Raw genomic sequence first — 16,735 nt, forward strand, 5'->3', positions numbered from 1 at the left:
ACTGGCGGTCACTTCTGGCCAGGGGTCCAAACACCAACTGGCCGTGAGTGTGCATACGAGGGAAGGCAAGCATTTCTCTAGCAGTTTCTCTTTTGGTGTAATTTCCACCGTAGCCCAACATCTCTCATCTGTGGCACCACTCCCTTATAAAGTCGGCTGTGTTTCATTTGACGTGTCAAGGCATGGCTCCCACTGAAGCGGCTTGTCAGGCCCAGGGCACGGCCCGGCGCATGGCGTGGCCTTTAATGTCAACAGTGTCTTTGTTGAGGGCCTTGCGCTATTCAGAGGAGACCCCAGGCGAGTGCAGATGTAGTGCAAGGTGCTGTCACCTCCCTCCCTCCGTTCCCAAGAAACCTTTGGCGGGGGTTGGGGGGGTTGACTACGGTTTCACAGTGTGAGGAGGAGCGCGTTCATCTGGGGCCATGGTTATGCATAATTGAGTTGCCGCCCAGAATACCCGACTCCACGATGGCAGGGGCTAAATACGTAACAAGATCACTTTATCTTTCCTTCGGTGGAGTGAAAAGAAAGAAAGAAAACAGCTCATTTTGTTAAATGCACTTTTCCGTGTTATTGATCCTTCTTTTTCTAAATTTACACGCACAGCAACAGCCTCCGGGCAGGAGGACAGGGAGGGACACTCAGTGACAGACCTGCTGAGATCAGATACACGTCGACTCACCCCCCGCCCGCCGGAGCAGCGCCACCTTAGGCAGGAGTCCCGGGAGCAGATGAGCCTGCGTGGCTCGGATCTTTTTTTAGTCTTTGGCTCGGTGACTATACAGGGTAGTGGTTACTCATTCTTCAAAAAAAGCCCCTCATGATCCGGCGAGATAAGGCAATATGTCCTGATGTCCCTGTCACACCCGGTACACCCCACACCCCCTGGGACTCGGCCCAGGTTTGGGATTGGCCTAGATTCGTCACTGCTGCAGGTGCTGTGATTTCCTGGGACCCTTGCCTCCTGGCCAGCCTGGTTCCTGTCCACTCTGTCCGCCACGGAGCCCATCAGCGGGGACGGTGCCACCTGGCCCGGGGTGGAGTTCATTGAAGGTGAACTTCTCCCCTCCAGATGAACCACTAAACACCTCTCCGGGCCCAGGCTGAGTGTGGTTTGTGTGTCTGCTTTCACCCCATCCTGCGGCAACCTCGCCTTTCCCCAGCTCGAAGTGGGCCTACATCTGAAACAGGTGTGAGCAGCCCGAGGTGGCTGACTTGGCCGCAGGCCGGATGACGCCCGCCCTCGGACTTCTCATCATGCCATGAATGACTCCAGGGGAACGGCTGTCACCTTAGCAGCATTCCTCTGCTGGCCAGCCACTCCCTGGCATGTGTTTCCTCCTGGCACAAAAGGCTGGGACATTGTTTTCACCCAGATGACTTTCATCTTGATGTCACATTTAGCTTCCATCTTGTGCTGATGACCTGACGCCCGAGTCCCCAGGTAGCCTGGGGGGTTGTTGGAGCCTCTGCAATTCGGAATTTCACAGCACGAGTCCCATTGAGGACGATGGCAAAATTGCCAGAGGTTCCCTGGAAGGTTCTGGAGTAGAGGGGCGAGGGATGGGGAATTTATCACTGGCTGTCCCTTGAAGCCTTTTGACTTTTGTACCATATGGCGCTTTATCTATTGAAAATATAGATCAGTTGATAAAATAGAGGGCATGATGTCTGCAGCACATGCGTTTGCAGCCCCCTGTTTGGGGCCAGGGGCCGTGATTCAGGCCGGGACACATGTACCGGGCCCAGGCCCTGCCGGAGAGCAATGCCCCCTGGCCCCCCCACCTTCCCCCATCTGCAGGGAGGCGGCCAGACAGCAGGACACTGCCAGCCGGTGTGTCTGGTGCTGGGGCGGGCTCCCACAGGGTCCGCCTCAGTCGAGAAGGGTCTGAGTACTTGGCTCCGGCCTTTCTTGCTATTTCTACTTAGTGCTGCAGCTGGAACTTTTCCCAGCCAAATAGTTGATGGCCCCGTTGTCTTGGTTCTCGAAAGCCAAACAGCAGGTGTCATAGGCGAAAGGTGAATACACACAGCACCTGGAGACGGCGGTTCCGTCTTGGGAAGGCTTGTCACCCGGGCCGAGCACGGGCCTTGTCTCCCTCGGTCTCAGGCCACGGCTTGTTTACAGTGTCCTCCTCCCCGCATGTGCTGGGCTTCCCTTTATTCCTTCCCTTTTTCACCCACCTTTTCATTTTTCTCAAGACTTCAGATTAAAAGGCGAACTGGCCTTTTAAGAATCCATATAATGTATACATAACCATTTAAGTGTCCAATTCAGTGGCATTTAGTACATTCCCGCTATTCTGCAACCCCCCCCCCCCCCATCAAATTCTAAAATGCACTCATCTCCCTGAAAGGAAGCCCCATCCCCATTAGGTAATTGCTCTCCATTCCTCCCCCCCCAAATTTCTGCCGGCCATCAATCTGTGTCCGGCCTCTGTGGACTTGCCTAATATGGGGATTCCATGTAAATAGAATCATCCAGCGTATGACCCTTTGAGTCTGGCTTCTTTCACTTAGAACAAGGTTCATCCGTGTTGTGGTGTGAGTCAGTGCGCTGCTCCTGTTTCATGGTTGAAAAAGCAGGACTGCATGGGCTGGGTCACCATCTGCTCACCCGTTCACCAGTTGACAGGTTTTCGGCTGTGGTGAGTGGTGCCACCCTGGAGGGTGACTGGAGTTCCAGCTTCCTGTATCACTTCCCCGGGCCCTGTGTCCGTCTATTTCCCTGTCTCATCCCTGCGTCCTCACCGATCTTTCTAAAACACAGGACGGCTGCGTCCTTCTGTTAAACGTTTGATGGCTCTTCCCCTTTTTTTTCTGTTTGTTTTGCTCTTTAGCCCATAACGAAGTTGACTTCATTGTTTCTGTTTTTGCCACATGCAACAGACTCACAGAGCCCTGAAGAAAAGCAATACGTACAAATACGGAAAAGAAAGTAAAAGTCACTTGGAACCCCTCTTTCCTGAGATAGTTAACTACCCGTTGGCATTTTAGAAACCATTTTTTCATGTATCTTTTAATGAATGTAAATTTATGTAAATTTCAAGGTATGGGATAGTATCATTCATGTTTCATTGTGGATATTTTCAATCATTGTTGTCCCGTTGGTACCCCGTCCCCTCCCTGCCTCCATTACCCGCAGCCTCGGCCAGCGAACTCACACGCCCTGGGCACTGCCCTAGTGAGCTTGGGTCTGCGCCCTCCATCTGCCATTTGCCAATTGTGTGATCCTGGGAGTTACTCACCCCTTATGCCTCGGGTCTTCCTCCTGTAAGCCAGGGACAATGATCACTCCTGTCTCATAACTGTGGGATTATTCGCTAATCCATGCAAAGTGCTCGGAGCAGAGCACGCAGAGTTTGGTGAATGGTGTACTTCTGCCCAGTCCCTGCCACCGTATGCCGGGGGCTGCAGCTGGGGGAGGCAACGACATCCACGAAGCAGGCCCCTCGCATTCTAACGACCTCCAGTCTAGTTAGGGTGACCACATGGAAATACATGGAAAGATGAGTACGTGGGCGCTTGAACAACGTCGGTTTGGACTACGGAGTCCACTTACATGTGGGTTTTTAAAAACAAATATCTGTACTGCTTTCCACCTGAGGTTGGGACACCGCAGATGTGGAGGGTCAACTGTATGCATTAATCTACGCCGTTTCATAGAAGGGACTTGAGCATCCGCGGATTTTGGAATCCACGAGGTATTCTGGAACCAATTCCCCACAGATAACGAGAGACAGCTAAGTCTGGGGGGAGTCAGAAGCTTTGTGTAGATTTTCGACTGCATCCCCGCATTGTTTAAGGGTCGGCCGGAATAGCGAAGGCTGGGTAGCGCCAGGCACGTTATTTGCAGCAGAGTTTGCAGGTCAGGGTGTCAGAGAGAGGCTGTGAACAGCTGGTGCATGAGCTGGCTCTTCAAGGCCTGATGGAAATTCCAGAGAGTAAGAGCAAGGGACACCCTTCATCATCGAGACTGTGGAGGTCTTAGAGCATTCGGCCTGACAGGGGCGGGGGCGTGCTGGGGAGTGGTAGGAGAGATAGAGGGTGAAAACATCATCAGACACCCAGGGTCTTGGTGCCCACACTCTGGGCGCCTTACTGGTGTGGTCAGACCACGTTCCCCCTCGGCTGTCCTGGGAGCAGGCCCTCTTTGCCTCGGCAGCACTGCACAGGTCTTTCTTTACACAGGCAGACCTTCTGTAGACAGAAGGTTCACAACCGCAGAGCCACTGTGAGAGAAGAGGCCTCGCCTCCTCCTTGCCATGCGCTCCTTCCTCCTCTTGTCCCCGGCCAGCGTCCACGCTTCCACATCAGGACATGCGTGCTTCTCCCGCCACCCCACACCCCCTAGTTCCCCTTGGCTGACCTGAGCCCCAAGGTGCTCTGCACCGAAGGGGACAGGGTGGCGGTGCCTCTGCTCTGGTTCCTAGCTTGTCTCCTCATCTTACGCCCTGCTGTCATTGACACCTTTGGGTGGGTCACGCAGTGCTGTGCAGACCCAGGCTTTCAACTGTGCTCACGGGAGGAGCAGAGCAGCCTTTGCAAGGAAGCCATCCTCTCTGTCTCTTTCTGCAGTTGCATCTATTCAGGATGGAAGGCCCCTTTCCCATCTCACGACTGGCTGTGCTCAAGTCCGCCCACCTACTGCCATTCTTTCCCCAGGGCACTGTCCAGCCACTGTTCAGCCAGAGATGGCAGGCAGCGCTGTATGAAGGGAATTCAATCCAGAGGTTTATCGCGTCATCATTCTGACAGGTTTCAATATCAGCACAATGTTTACCATTGCTCCGGGGCTGTGAGCTTTCGTGTTTTTTTAAAAAGATTAATTGTGAGCTCTGCTGAAAGGTTTGTGTAGGAAGGAACCCTTTTTTTCCCCTTCAATTTAGACAGCAGCACTAGTTGGCATGACAACCGCACCATGAAAAGTAAAGCCATAAGCCAGCTTCGCTTGTTTTTTAGAATGGACCCAAGCTGCTGAACAGGTTTGTTTCTTAAATTTGACTGTTAGTGGGCTCCATTTTGACAGAATGTCATGGGGTCCCTGTAGAAAGGGTGCCTGTGTCCCCCATACATAAACATGGCAGCTGTGAAGACAAAAGTGGTATTTTTGTCTTTCTGGATGAACTCGCATCCGTTTGTTTATGATGAATCTTGGTAGCATTGTAGCTCTGTGGGTGGAGGCGTCTGGCTAGTGCTTGCTTGGACCAAAGGGACATTTTTACATTCCCCAACCCAAACACATATTTAATCAGGGAGCATGGCAAAAAGCACGTGGACGGCCGAGTCTGCTTCCTGGGCCCACCGTGTGTTGGTGTGCATCAGAGTTTGGTGTTTCATGCAGCCCCACTTGTACTACAGAAACCCAGCCTTGACCTTGGCACTCTGGTTCCTGCAAGGCATCAGTGTGGCCTGATCCAAGTGGACCACAGACTTCCGAGAAATCAGGGCACAGTCTTTGGTTCATAATAGGTGCTTCGCAAAAACCTGCTGAAGAAACTGGTGCTTCAGGCCACGTACCTCCTCATCCTGCACCCACTTCTCTGGTCTTCGAGATAAACTCAAGGTCGTGTAGCTGGGAAACAGGCAGCAGAGGAAGAGGCGGGCATATATTGGGGCAGAGCATCTGACAGATCTCAGCGTGGGCCCGGCACTGGGGGTCAGCCCAGCAGGAAGCAGCTACGGCATTTTCACGTGACAGACAGGTCTATCCCCGAAGGGCTCAGCTGCTGCCGTGGCCACCGGTACCCACCACCCCACCATGTGAAAGCGGCTTTTGAATTAAGCATCATTGCTGTCTTCTTAGGACCCTCAATAGAAAAATGATTTTCACTCAAAAAAAATCGATATGCCATTTTAACCTTTTAAAATTATATAATTCAGTGGTATTAATTTCATTCACTATGTTGTGTAACATCATGCTTGTTTCCAAAATTTCCCATCACCTCAGGTAGAAACCCTTCACCCATTAAGCAGGAGCCCTCCGCGCTGCTGCCCACCCCCCACCCCCCACCCCGTGGCCTCCGACCGTGCAGGACTTGCTTTCTCGTCTGGCGTGTTTCACCAGCCCCGTGTTCTCGAGGTCCTGCCATGTCGTGGGAACATGTCCGATAGCACGTTTCTGACTACATTCCCATTTTGGAGGAATAATATTTTTTGTGTGCATATGCCACATTTTGTTTATCCACTTATCTGTTGGTGGACATGTGGATTATTTCTGCCTTTTGGCTGTTATGAATAATGCTGTGGTGAACACTGACCACACACATCTGAGTTCCAGTGTTCGGTTCATTGGGGGATATATATAAAATATTTTTTTAAAATTTTTATTTATTTATCTTTAGAGGAGAAGGGAAAGACAGAGGGAGAGAAATATCAATGTGTGGTTGCTTCTCGTGCATCCCCTGCTGGGAAATGGCCTGCAACCCAGGCAGGTGCCCTGACTGGGAATCGAACCGCGGTTGTTTGGTTTGCAGGCCTGTGCTCAATCCACTGAGCTACACCAGCCAGGGCTGGGGGTTACACACACACAAGAGTATAATTGCTGGGTCATATGATCATTCTGTTTCACTTTTTGAGGAACCACCAAACTGTTGGGGGTGGTTTTGGGTGTTTTTTTTTAAAGCAGCTGCCCTGTTTTACACTCCCAGCAGCAAGGCACAAGGCATCCAGTTTCTCCACATTCTCACCAACACTTGTTATTTTCTTGTTGTTTTGCCGTAATAGCCACCATTCTAGTAGCTGTGGAGTGGTCTCTCATTGTGGGTTTGGTTTGCTCTTCCCTAGTGACTAATGAAGTTGAGTATCTTTTCATGTGCTTATTGGCTGTTTGGCCGTTTGGAGAAATGACTGTACAAGACCAGCCCATTTTTAAATTGGGTTTTGTTATTGTTGTTGTTGAGTTACAGGAGTTCTTTCTTTATTGTGGCTAATAAACCCTCAGCAGATACAGGACTTGCAGACATTGCCTCCCACTCTGTAGTTTGTCTTTTCATTTTTTGATGATGTTATCTGATGCACAAAAGTTTTTTTTTTCTTCTTCTTAACATCAATGTATGGTTGCCTCTAGTGCATCCGCTGCTGGGAACTGGCCAGCAGGGAACTGGCCTGCAACCCAGGCATGTACCCTGACTGGGAATCGAACCAAGATCCTGTGGTTCGCAGACCTGTGCTCAATCCCCTGAGCTACACCAGCCAGGGCTTGATGCACAAAAGTTTTTAATTCCGATGAAGTCCAATATATCAGTTTTTTTCCTTTGGTGCCTGTGTTACTGGTGTCATATCTAAGAACCAGTTTCAAGGTCATGAAGATTCATTCCTTTGTTTTTTTGTAAGGATGTTGTGATTTTTGCTCTTCTATTTAGGTTGTTGTCATTTTGAGTTCATTTTTGTATGCGGTGTCAGGAGGGTTGCACCTTCATTCTTTTGCACGCGGAAAGCGAGCTGTTCTAACATTTGTTCAAACTGTCCTTTACCCCCTGGATGGGCTTATTGAAATCAGTTGTCCACAGGTGTGTGGCTTATGTCTGTGCTCGTAGTCCTGTCTCATCGCTCTGCGTGTCTGTCCTACACGGGTTTGGTTGCTGAATCTTTGCTGTAAGTTTTGAAATTGAGAAGTGTGGGTTCTCCAACTTCCTCCCTTTCAAGATAGTTTTGCCTGTCCTGGGCTGCTCGCGGTTCCACATGAATCTGAGGATCGGCTTCCGCTTCTGCAAGAAGGGCTGTTGGGATTTTGATGGAGGTTGCATTGGATCTAGATCACTTGGGATAGTATCTCGTGTTTTGACATCAGGTTCAGTTTGAATTCTCAATTCTCCTACTTTCCATGCCAAGTATGAACTTGAGGGTGTTCCTTTACTTCTCTTATGGGGAAAATGCAGGTGTAATAGGACTACCTCTAAGGGCTATTGTGATAGTAAAAGAATAATGTATGCAAAGTGTATGTTACTATTCCTATTGGTGGTGTTGATAATCTGCTTTCTAAAGTAAAAATTCGCCCTGTAACAACCCTGGCAGATGACCCTGGACCCTGAGTAGCGTCCTTCATTGGACAGTGGAATAATTCAGTTTTGGAGCAAGACATATCTGGATTCAAATCCTGATGCTGTGCTTTCCTAGCTGTGCAACTTTGGGAAAGATACTTGGCCATTCTGTGCTTCCACCCCCGAGACTGATGGGTGTGAAGAGCCAGCATAGCTCATGGTAGACAGTGCAAACCATTCCATCCATCAGAAGGGGTTCATTGGAGGCTGTGTCCTTGTAACTTTCACCTGGTCTGTCTCTTTGGAACCTTGCGGCAAATCAGTCCTGCCTCAGTGACATAAAGGGCCCCAGAAAATCAGCCTGGGGGTTGCAAGCCTTTCTAAACAGGGCCAGATACTAAATCCTGAGTCTTTGAGAACCAAGGAGCAAAATCAAGGATATTGTGTAGATCTAACGAGAGAGGAGACAAGTCTCCACAAAATTTTTATTGATTATATTAGCATGTGATAATGACTACAGTTTTTGTAAGGTAGGTGCATTAATGAGGAGAATGGGGTTGTTTGGGGGGTAATATTTTATTTAATTTGGATTCAGAGTTAGTGTTTCCTCTCTTTCAACCAACAGCCAGTGCCCACCTATAAATGACTCCTAGCTGTTGGACCCTGAACGCGCAGTGGGTGGGACTTGGCCCCCAGGCTGCAGGGCACCTGCCGCGGCATCACCTCTGGGTGCTTTGCATTTCACTGCACTCCCCACAGTGCTTCCTTGTTCATCCATGGCCACCCTTCAAGCACACTCAAGAGGATGGACCCTAACACTCAGGCCATGCTGATTCCTTTGTTCAAGCATTCACAAGCACCTATGCTGTACAGGGCACCCCCAACTCCGGGCTGCTACACCTGGGGCTCCTCCCTTCCCTCCCTCAGTCCTCGCCAGTGGGCGAGGCAGCAGCTGTGGTTGAAGGTTAAAACCGAACGCCCCAAGCCTAGGGAGACAGCCTTATGCAGACAAAGACCGAAAGGTGAGAGGCAGTGGAAGGGGGAGGAGGTAGAGGAATGAAATGTCCATGTCTTGAATTTAGTGATTCATTTTGCAAGAATGACAGAGAATCAGCTATCTCCACCAAACCACAGGGGGAGTGTGCAGTATGTGAGGGGGCCCGGGAGACCCTTTACTCACTGGGCAGACCCCCTCTGGCTGCCTCATGGTGGGGGGTGGGGGCACGCCGGAGGGTGGCGCCCGCATCCAGTTCTGCAATAAAGTCTGTGGCCTTTGAGAAGCAGTACCCTCTCTGCACCTCCACTGTGGCCAGAGGCGATGGTGTCCTTTAATTTAGGCACTCGTCAAAGTAATAAAGCTTCCAGACTCCTTGCTTGGAGCGGGATTGCGGTTTTAAAGCAGAAAGAGAAACGGGAGGGGCGCGTGGATGTGGGGTTTGCTCTGTTTTATTTTTAATTTAAGGGGAGAGAAATCTGAGCAAGATTCGATGGGTACCATCTGTGTTTTCTCAAACCCTGGGTTGGGAGGGGCTCATGCTGGTAACCGAGAGCCCCAGAAGCACGCTTTTTAGAAGCCTTGCCTAGACTCTAGGCCCTTATGAATTAGCTCTCTCCAATTCCACTTTAATTTACACTTTTAAAAAGTGTTTTAATTTGTTTGGTTAACTCAGAGATCAGGGCTCTGAACCCATTACTATGAGATCCGGGTTCCGTGTGACCCTGGGCAGGCCCAGTCTCCTGTCTGGCTCTTCGTTTCCTCGTCCATAAAGCAGAAATGGGTCCAGATGATCTCAGAGGTTTCAGCACACTCTCTGATTCTACCTGGTTGTGCCCGTGGGTCTCAGATGACAGTCCCGAGTGTCTGAGTTGCTGCATTTCTCACTGCCAAAAGTACAGACATGAAATGTTATCCGTATACCATGTGAAAATAAAAACCACTGTTTCACAAATGCAAAGAAGCCCATGTATTAGCTGATGTGAGCGCAAAGGACGCAGAAAAGAAACTCTTCTTCCGAGTCCATTGACAGACCTGTGTTCGGACAACTCGGGGTGCAGCCAGCCTGCCGGCCTGTCCATGAAGGCGGGTCATGCAGGCAGCTCGCTGTGTTACTTGTTCTGGTTTAATGGTGATGAATTTTAGAAGCTCCAGGCTACAGTTGAGGTGAAATCTGATTTCTTTTCTTCCTGGCCCCTCCTCCCCGGGTTTTTGGATGCGGACTCTCACTCCCGAATTCCAAAAATAGACCCTGGCTTCTCCTTGCTGTGGTACAGCTGCCGCTGCCTTGCGCCTGGGCGTGTGACTGGGCTTTGCGGACCAGAAGGCAATTGCTGAACCCCGTTCTTGTGCCAGAGGGGCGGCTCCCTCCTGCTGCCCCTCAGAGATGGCCGGCATGGGAAGAGCCGAGATGAAAGCCTGGAAAGCGTACATTTTTGCTACCGAAGGAACCATTTTTGCAAGGGACATTTTGACTACCATTCATGTGATTAGGATGCCATTTAGATCCTGGTTATTGTTCCACCAAAACATCCGTGGTATTGAGTGAATGTCCTCTGGGCTTTGAAGAAGTGGCAGCAGCCCGGTGATTGCAGCAAATGGGCCGACCCTTCCTGGTAGAAACAGGGCTACTGCCAAACCCATCTTCTTTTCTGGTAAGGGGATGACCTGAGATGTCACCTGCTGTTTCCCGTGGGTGACTCAGGGACCAGCAGACCTGGACTGGACACCGTGTGCCTCTCTCCAGGCCCAGGCTGCGGTCCCTTCACTGGACACCACAAGTGAAAAAGGCCGGAACCGACGCTCCTCTCTCCCACTCTCCCTCTGCCCTCTGTGGCTCCCCATCCCCCTCCCAGAGCTCTTCTTCTCCCCCTGCACTCCCCGTTCAGGTGGAAGCCCAAACCTTGCCGATCTGCTGCTGCTTCATTTCATGAAAACATCATCAACAGTGACGCATTTATAGCTTTCATTCTGTGCCAAGACACCCTTTGAAGCATTTCGCGTGCATTTTTAAAATTACTGCTCAGGGCCCCATAACCACCCTGTGGCTAGAGGGTGAGGAGACTGGGTTGGGCCTGGGGCAGTCTGCCCCTGAGCCACAGGACTACTGTCCTCGGCCCGTGTCCACCTCCGCTGTCCCCTTCCCAGCCACCAGCCATGCTGGGCCTGGGCAGTTGGAACAGCCTGGCAAATGCCCTCAATGAACACTAAACACCTGTGTCTGTTTTTCCTCTTTATAGAATTTATTGGAGTGACATCGGTTAATAGAATTATGTAGGTTTCAGTGTCTGTGCCTTCCTTAAAGTCCATTTTGTCAGCACTTCTTTTGGGCTGGAACCAATTATTAAAGTGTAAATGCTCTTCTTTGTTATTGTATAGCGTATATTCTTTTCCCAGTCTCCCCCCTCTGTTAAAACGAGATTTTTATTCTGTCACATGCAGCTGTGATTAAGGTGCTTAAAAGGGAGTCAGACGGAACTGGGGTGAGCAGGCACCCCATCTAGAGGGCAGAAGGTGTGGACAGCAAATGCCCGAGCCCCGGTTTCCTCAGCATCCTCCTTTGGTCTTTGGGAGCGGCCTCTGGGTGTGACTCGGGCACACTGACCCGAGCTGCGTGGGAGTTACGTCGTCGTGATGTTTGCAGGAATGTAGGGAGGACATGTTATGTATCGAGCGGTGTGCTTGGCATTGGGATTTCAGGAGCGTCTGGAGCTGCCTGGGCGCTTTCTCGGAGGCAGTGCATCACTGCATTGAGATGCCAAGAACCCACAGGGAGGCAGAGCCTCCGCCGCGATGCCAGAGCCAATGCTCCTCGGAGCTGCGGGGGGCGGGGGAGAGGGCCAGTTTGTCACTGTTGACTCGTATCCCTTCGCACCCTGGGTGACAGCCCTGGGCTTATCGGGACATGTGGGTTGCTACAGTGATGAGGAGACCTGAGCTGGGAGGGGGTCTGTGAGAGATGCGGCAGTGAGTGTAGAAGCCCGTGACCCCTGTAAACTGAGTGCCTTTGACATGGGCTGGGGACTTCTCATCCCCAGCTGCAGTGGGGCTGGAGGGGGTTGTGGGATCGTGAAGTTTCTTGAAAAGTCTGCAAGCTGGAAAGGCCTCAGTCCTAGGTAGCCTCAGGGGTCCCAAAAAGGAGCAAGGGCTCCATTAGCAGCGAAATGTCTTGCTGGATCTCAAAATAGTTCAGGCAACTGGTGACAGTTTTAGGGGCCTCTGATTTAGCCGTGTTTGCTTCATGCAGCGTGGGTGGGCCTGGTACAGTAAGTGTGAGTGGCCCATCATGGCCACTGACAGTGGTGCTCACAGCTCCACCCACAGCCAGACAGGCTCCGCCCACAGCCTGGAATCTTCCGGCTCCTCGGGAAGGGAAGGTGTGGAGACTTTGAGAGCTTCTTGGGAGTCTGTGCTCCAGTCTCCTCGTCTGTGAATGGAGGAACACACTAGTCCTGCTTCTGACTCAAAGTCTAAGATCATGGCTCCAGCAGATTGGCCATCTGGTGAAGGCTCACCTCTGGGATGCAGGCTGCCAGCATCTCCCCGGGGGTGGGGTGGGGGGGCTCAGGGAGGAACAAAGGGCCTGCCTCTCATCCTTTGTAGGAACACTAGTCCTCGTCATGGGGGCTTTGCCCTGGCCACTCAGTCATCTCCCAAAGGCCCCGCCTTTTAACACCGTCGCATGGGGTCAGGTCTCAACATAGGATCTTTGGAGGGGAGCACAAACCTTCCGTCCGCACCACTCGTTACGGGAAAAAGTGACAAACGTGTTCTCGTCTGGTTCTGTGAGGTTGTGCGCTGTTCCTGAGGACCTCAGCCAGGGTCCTTTTCTAAAACGAGGAAACGTTTTGTAAAGCAAATAAGTATTTCTGACATAGTGTTTTATAAACTTGCATTTTTACCCAGGTGTCCTTTGTCTATGTTCCTGACAACCCATCCCCCTTCCCCCCATTATGCCCCACGGACAAAGCCAAGGAGGGTAGGATCAAGGGAGGGAGGTGGGGATGCCTGGGGTGGGGGGAGCGGTGGGAGGAAAATGGAGACAACTGTACTCAAACAACAACAAAAAAAATAAATAAACTTCATAGCTAAAGAATAAATTTGAATATTTATACATTAAGTTTGGGTAAAGTAATAGGTATTATGCAGTTTTCTTTCTTAATATAAGAATGTTAAGTTTTTTTAAAAAGAGGTTATAGCTGACCTTTTTTTAGCACTTACAAGCCTATATCTGAGGTACTATTCTTTTGTGTATTAAGTAATCACGCTTACGTGTACTAACTTAGTCTTCTTGACAATGCTACATTAATTACTATTATATTGCCCATTTTACAGCGAGGAATCTAGGTATAGAATGGTTAATTGGCTTGTCCAAATCACACATTTCATCTGCAGCAGCATTGCCTACATTATTTCCAGCTACTAGATTATTTCTACTGAGGTTGTCAACTCCCTGTTCTGGAAGGTTCTTAGGCAGAAACTAAGGTGTTGTTAGAGGAGGGGCCTGAAGCACTCGGCTGGGTGTACCTTCAGGACCTTGCTTGTAAGTAACGGAGCTGACTAGTTAGGCAGAAAAGAGGTCTACTGAGGCCTGTGGCTCCCCAGGTCCACAGAAGGTTGAAATGTGGGCGTGAGCGGAAGTCGAGGAGGCCAGGCCCCTGTTCCAGTTTGCTTTAGAGGGCCTCTACCAACCCCGCTGCTTCTGTGGCCCCCCCAGGCCTGGCCACGGGGAATAACAGTGGAGGGTCTCATCCAACCTCACTATTCCAGAGGCAAAGGGCTGGCAGGGGCACCTGAGTGGCACCTCCTCGGGTCATGTGACACTCCAAGTGTTCCCCTCCGTCTTTTCCTGCAAAGCAGAGAGGCTGCTTCCCTTCTACCTAGGGTGCCCACACCCCTGAAATAAGTCAGAAAAGATTTGTGGTGATAGGCAGCCAAAATGACAAATGTCCTCTCCTTCAGGGACCCCCCCTGGATGCTACTCAAGTTCCCTTGCAGCCTCCGAGTCTGTTCTTTAGGAGGGCTGGTGTTTTCCTGTAACACCTGGAATGAAGCTTCCTGGACATGTTTTTCCCTGAGTGTAATGACTGTGTTAGCCTTTGGCACAACAGAAAATAAGGATGCACACTTATTTGTATCACTAGCTTCTGACTCAGAACAGATTTCCAGCTGCTGAACTCCTTTTGTTTATCAGGAAAACAGTTGATGTTTACCATTCCTCTTAGCAAAAGGAGAAAAAAAAACATTTCAACATCTAAATGTTTCCGAGTGTGTATGTAAGTATTCAGTGGTTATACTGTATTTTTTTTATTTTATTGATTATGCCATTACATTTGTTCTATTCCCCCCCTCCGTTCCCCTCCACCCTGCACACCCCTCCCCCACCATTCTCCCCCTTTAGTTTATGACCACATTTCTCAAGTTCTTTAGATTCTATATTTCCCATACTATTCTTGCCCTCCCCCTATTTTCTACCTACTGTCTATGCTACTTATTTTCTGTACCTTCTCCCCCTTTCTCCTTCTCCCACTCCCCTGTTGCTAACCCTCCATGTGATCTTCATTACGATGGTTCTGCTCCTGATCTAGCTGTCCTTAGTTTGTTTTTGTTTTAGGTGTGGTTCTTAATAACTGTGGGTTTACTGTCCTTTCACTGTCCATCTTTTTTATCTTCTTTTTCTTAGGTAAGTCCCTTTAACATTTCATATAATAAGGGCTTGGTGATGATGAACTCCTTGAATTTGATCTTATCTGAGAAGCACTTCATCTGTCCTTCCATTCTAAATGAAAGCTTTGCTGGATAGATCAATCTTGGATGTAGGTCTTTGGATTTCATGACTTGGAATACTTCTTTCCAGCCCCTTCTTTCCTGTAAGGTCTCTTTTGAGAAATCCACTGACAGTCTGATGGGAACTCCTTTGTAGGTGACTGTTCCCTACTCTTGCTGCTTCTAGAATTTTCTCCTTCATTTTAATCTTGGCTAATGTAATGATGATGTGCCTTGGTGTGTTCCTTCTTGGGTCCAACTTCTTTGGGACTCTCTGAGCTTCCTGGATTTCCTGGAAGTCTATTTCCTTTGCCAGAATGGGGAAGTTATCTTTTATTATTTGTTCAAATAAGGTTTCCACTCGTAACTGTTCCTCTTCCCCTTCTGGTACCCCTATAATTAGGATGTTGGAGCGTTTAAAGATGTCCTGGAGGTTCCTAAGCCTCTCCTCATTTTTTTGAATTCTCATTTCTTCATATTTTTCTGTTTGGTCATTTTTTCCTTCCTTCTGGTCCGCTCCCTTGATTTGAATCCCAGTTTCCTTTCTGTTACTATTGGTTTCCTGTGCATTTCCATTCATTTCAATTAGTTTAGCCTTCATATGTTCTTCTAATTTGTGACTAAAATCAACCAGTTCTGTGAGCATCCTGATCACCAGTGTTTTGAACTGTGTATCTGAAAGTTTGGCTATTTCTTCATCACTTAGATTTATGGGCTCTGGGGCTCTGAGTTGTTCTTGAGCCATGTTTTGATCTGTTTGTGCCTGTTATGTATGAGGAGAGGCGCCTTAGATGTTCACCAGGGCGGGGCCAGCCAGGTCGCTGGTTTGTGACGCTGTATGTGGGGGCGGGGTCAGAGAGGGAGCAATGGCGGTCCTCTTTGCTCACCCAGCCGCCTCACCACTGGCCCCCGCCTGCTTATTCAAGCGCAAATGTGCAAGCCCGCCTCCCTGCGCGATCTGTCTCAACGCTTGCCTCTTCACTGGTTTATCTGCATGCAAATGCGCGACCGACTGCAGACAGCCAGCCGTGTCTCTTCCCTGGGTTCCGCCCGTAGCTAGCCCGCACCTGGGATCCGCTCCCCCGGCTGCTTGTGCACCCGCCCGGGTCAGAGGATCTTTTTTGCCCGACCTGCTCCACTGCTGGCTTCGCCCCCCTCACCGGTTTAGCTGAGCAGTTTGTGGTTCTCGAACTCCGTATTCGATTTTCTGTGTGGTTTGGTTGCGTTTATTGTTGTTAAAACCTTGTTGTTTTTAGATTTGGTTGTGTGAGGACGCAAAGTGTTTCCACCTACGCCTCCATCTCGGCGGAAGTCTTGGTTATACTGTATTGAATTGGTTGAGCAGAGCTGTGGGAACCAACCTGTTTTTCATCATCATCTCCTACCCCTTCTCACCACCTGCCCTCCCCTTTGCCTAATCTCTGGCAACGTGATTACTGTTCTTGTCTCTCCTTCATCATCCCTTGCTCCCTTCCCTGAATCAGTTTCTAAATACTGTTGGCTTTTCACTGCTCAGGGTTCTCTCCATAACACCTACCTCCCCCATTAATTCCCGGCCCCTACCACCCCACAGCTGGATCAGGTGTCCCCCCGCTACCCCAGCTTGACTACTTGATCTTTCCTGGAAGCTGCTCTAGTATTTTTCCCCACTGTACTTCTTAAAGGCATACAAGCAGGATCCTCTTGCTTACCAATGAAGCAGAGCAGTTATGAGGGCTCTGGGGCCAGGTTCACGATCAGTGCTGCCACGCAGTGTCCGTGGTAGTGAGAGGTGGGCCCGGGTGTAACCAACAAACTTACAGTGATTTCACCAAATAAGCATTTACTTTGTCCCCCCACGATGAGAAGCCTGGCGAGGGGCCACAGCATCTCATGGCATCAGGGGCCCAGCTCTTTCTTTCTGCTCAGTCATTGCAGAGAACGGCTGTCCCACCCTGGATAGCTCTGACTTTCGGAGCACAGAGGAGGGCGACCCAGAGCTGGGGTGGGAAGG

General features: G+C 50.1%; 1 protein-coding gene across 5 annotated transcripts in view; it reads left to right on the forward strand.

Moving 5' to 3' along the window:
* The window catches only part of TTC7B (tetratricopeptide repeat domain 7B), a 214,370-nt gene that overhangs the window by 103,688 nt on the left and 93,947 nt on the right, over positions 1-16,735 (forward strand). The window lies entirely within an intron of this gene.

Source organism: Artibeus jamaicensis, unplaced genomic scaffold (assembly GCF_021234435.1).
Source record: "Artibeus jamaicensis isolate MK-2021 breed Jamaican fruit bat unplaced genomic scaffold, CSHL_Jam_final contig_444, whole genome shotgun sequence".
Classification (NCBI taxonomy): domain Eukaryota; kingdom Metazoa; phylum Chordata; class Mammalia; order Chiroptera; family Phyllostomidae; genus Artibeus; species Artibeus jamaicensis.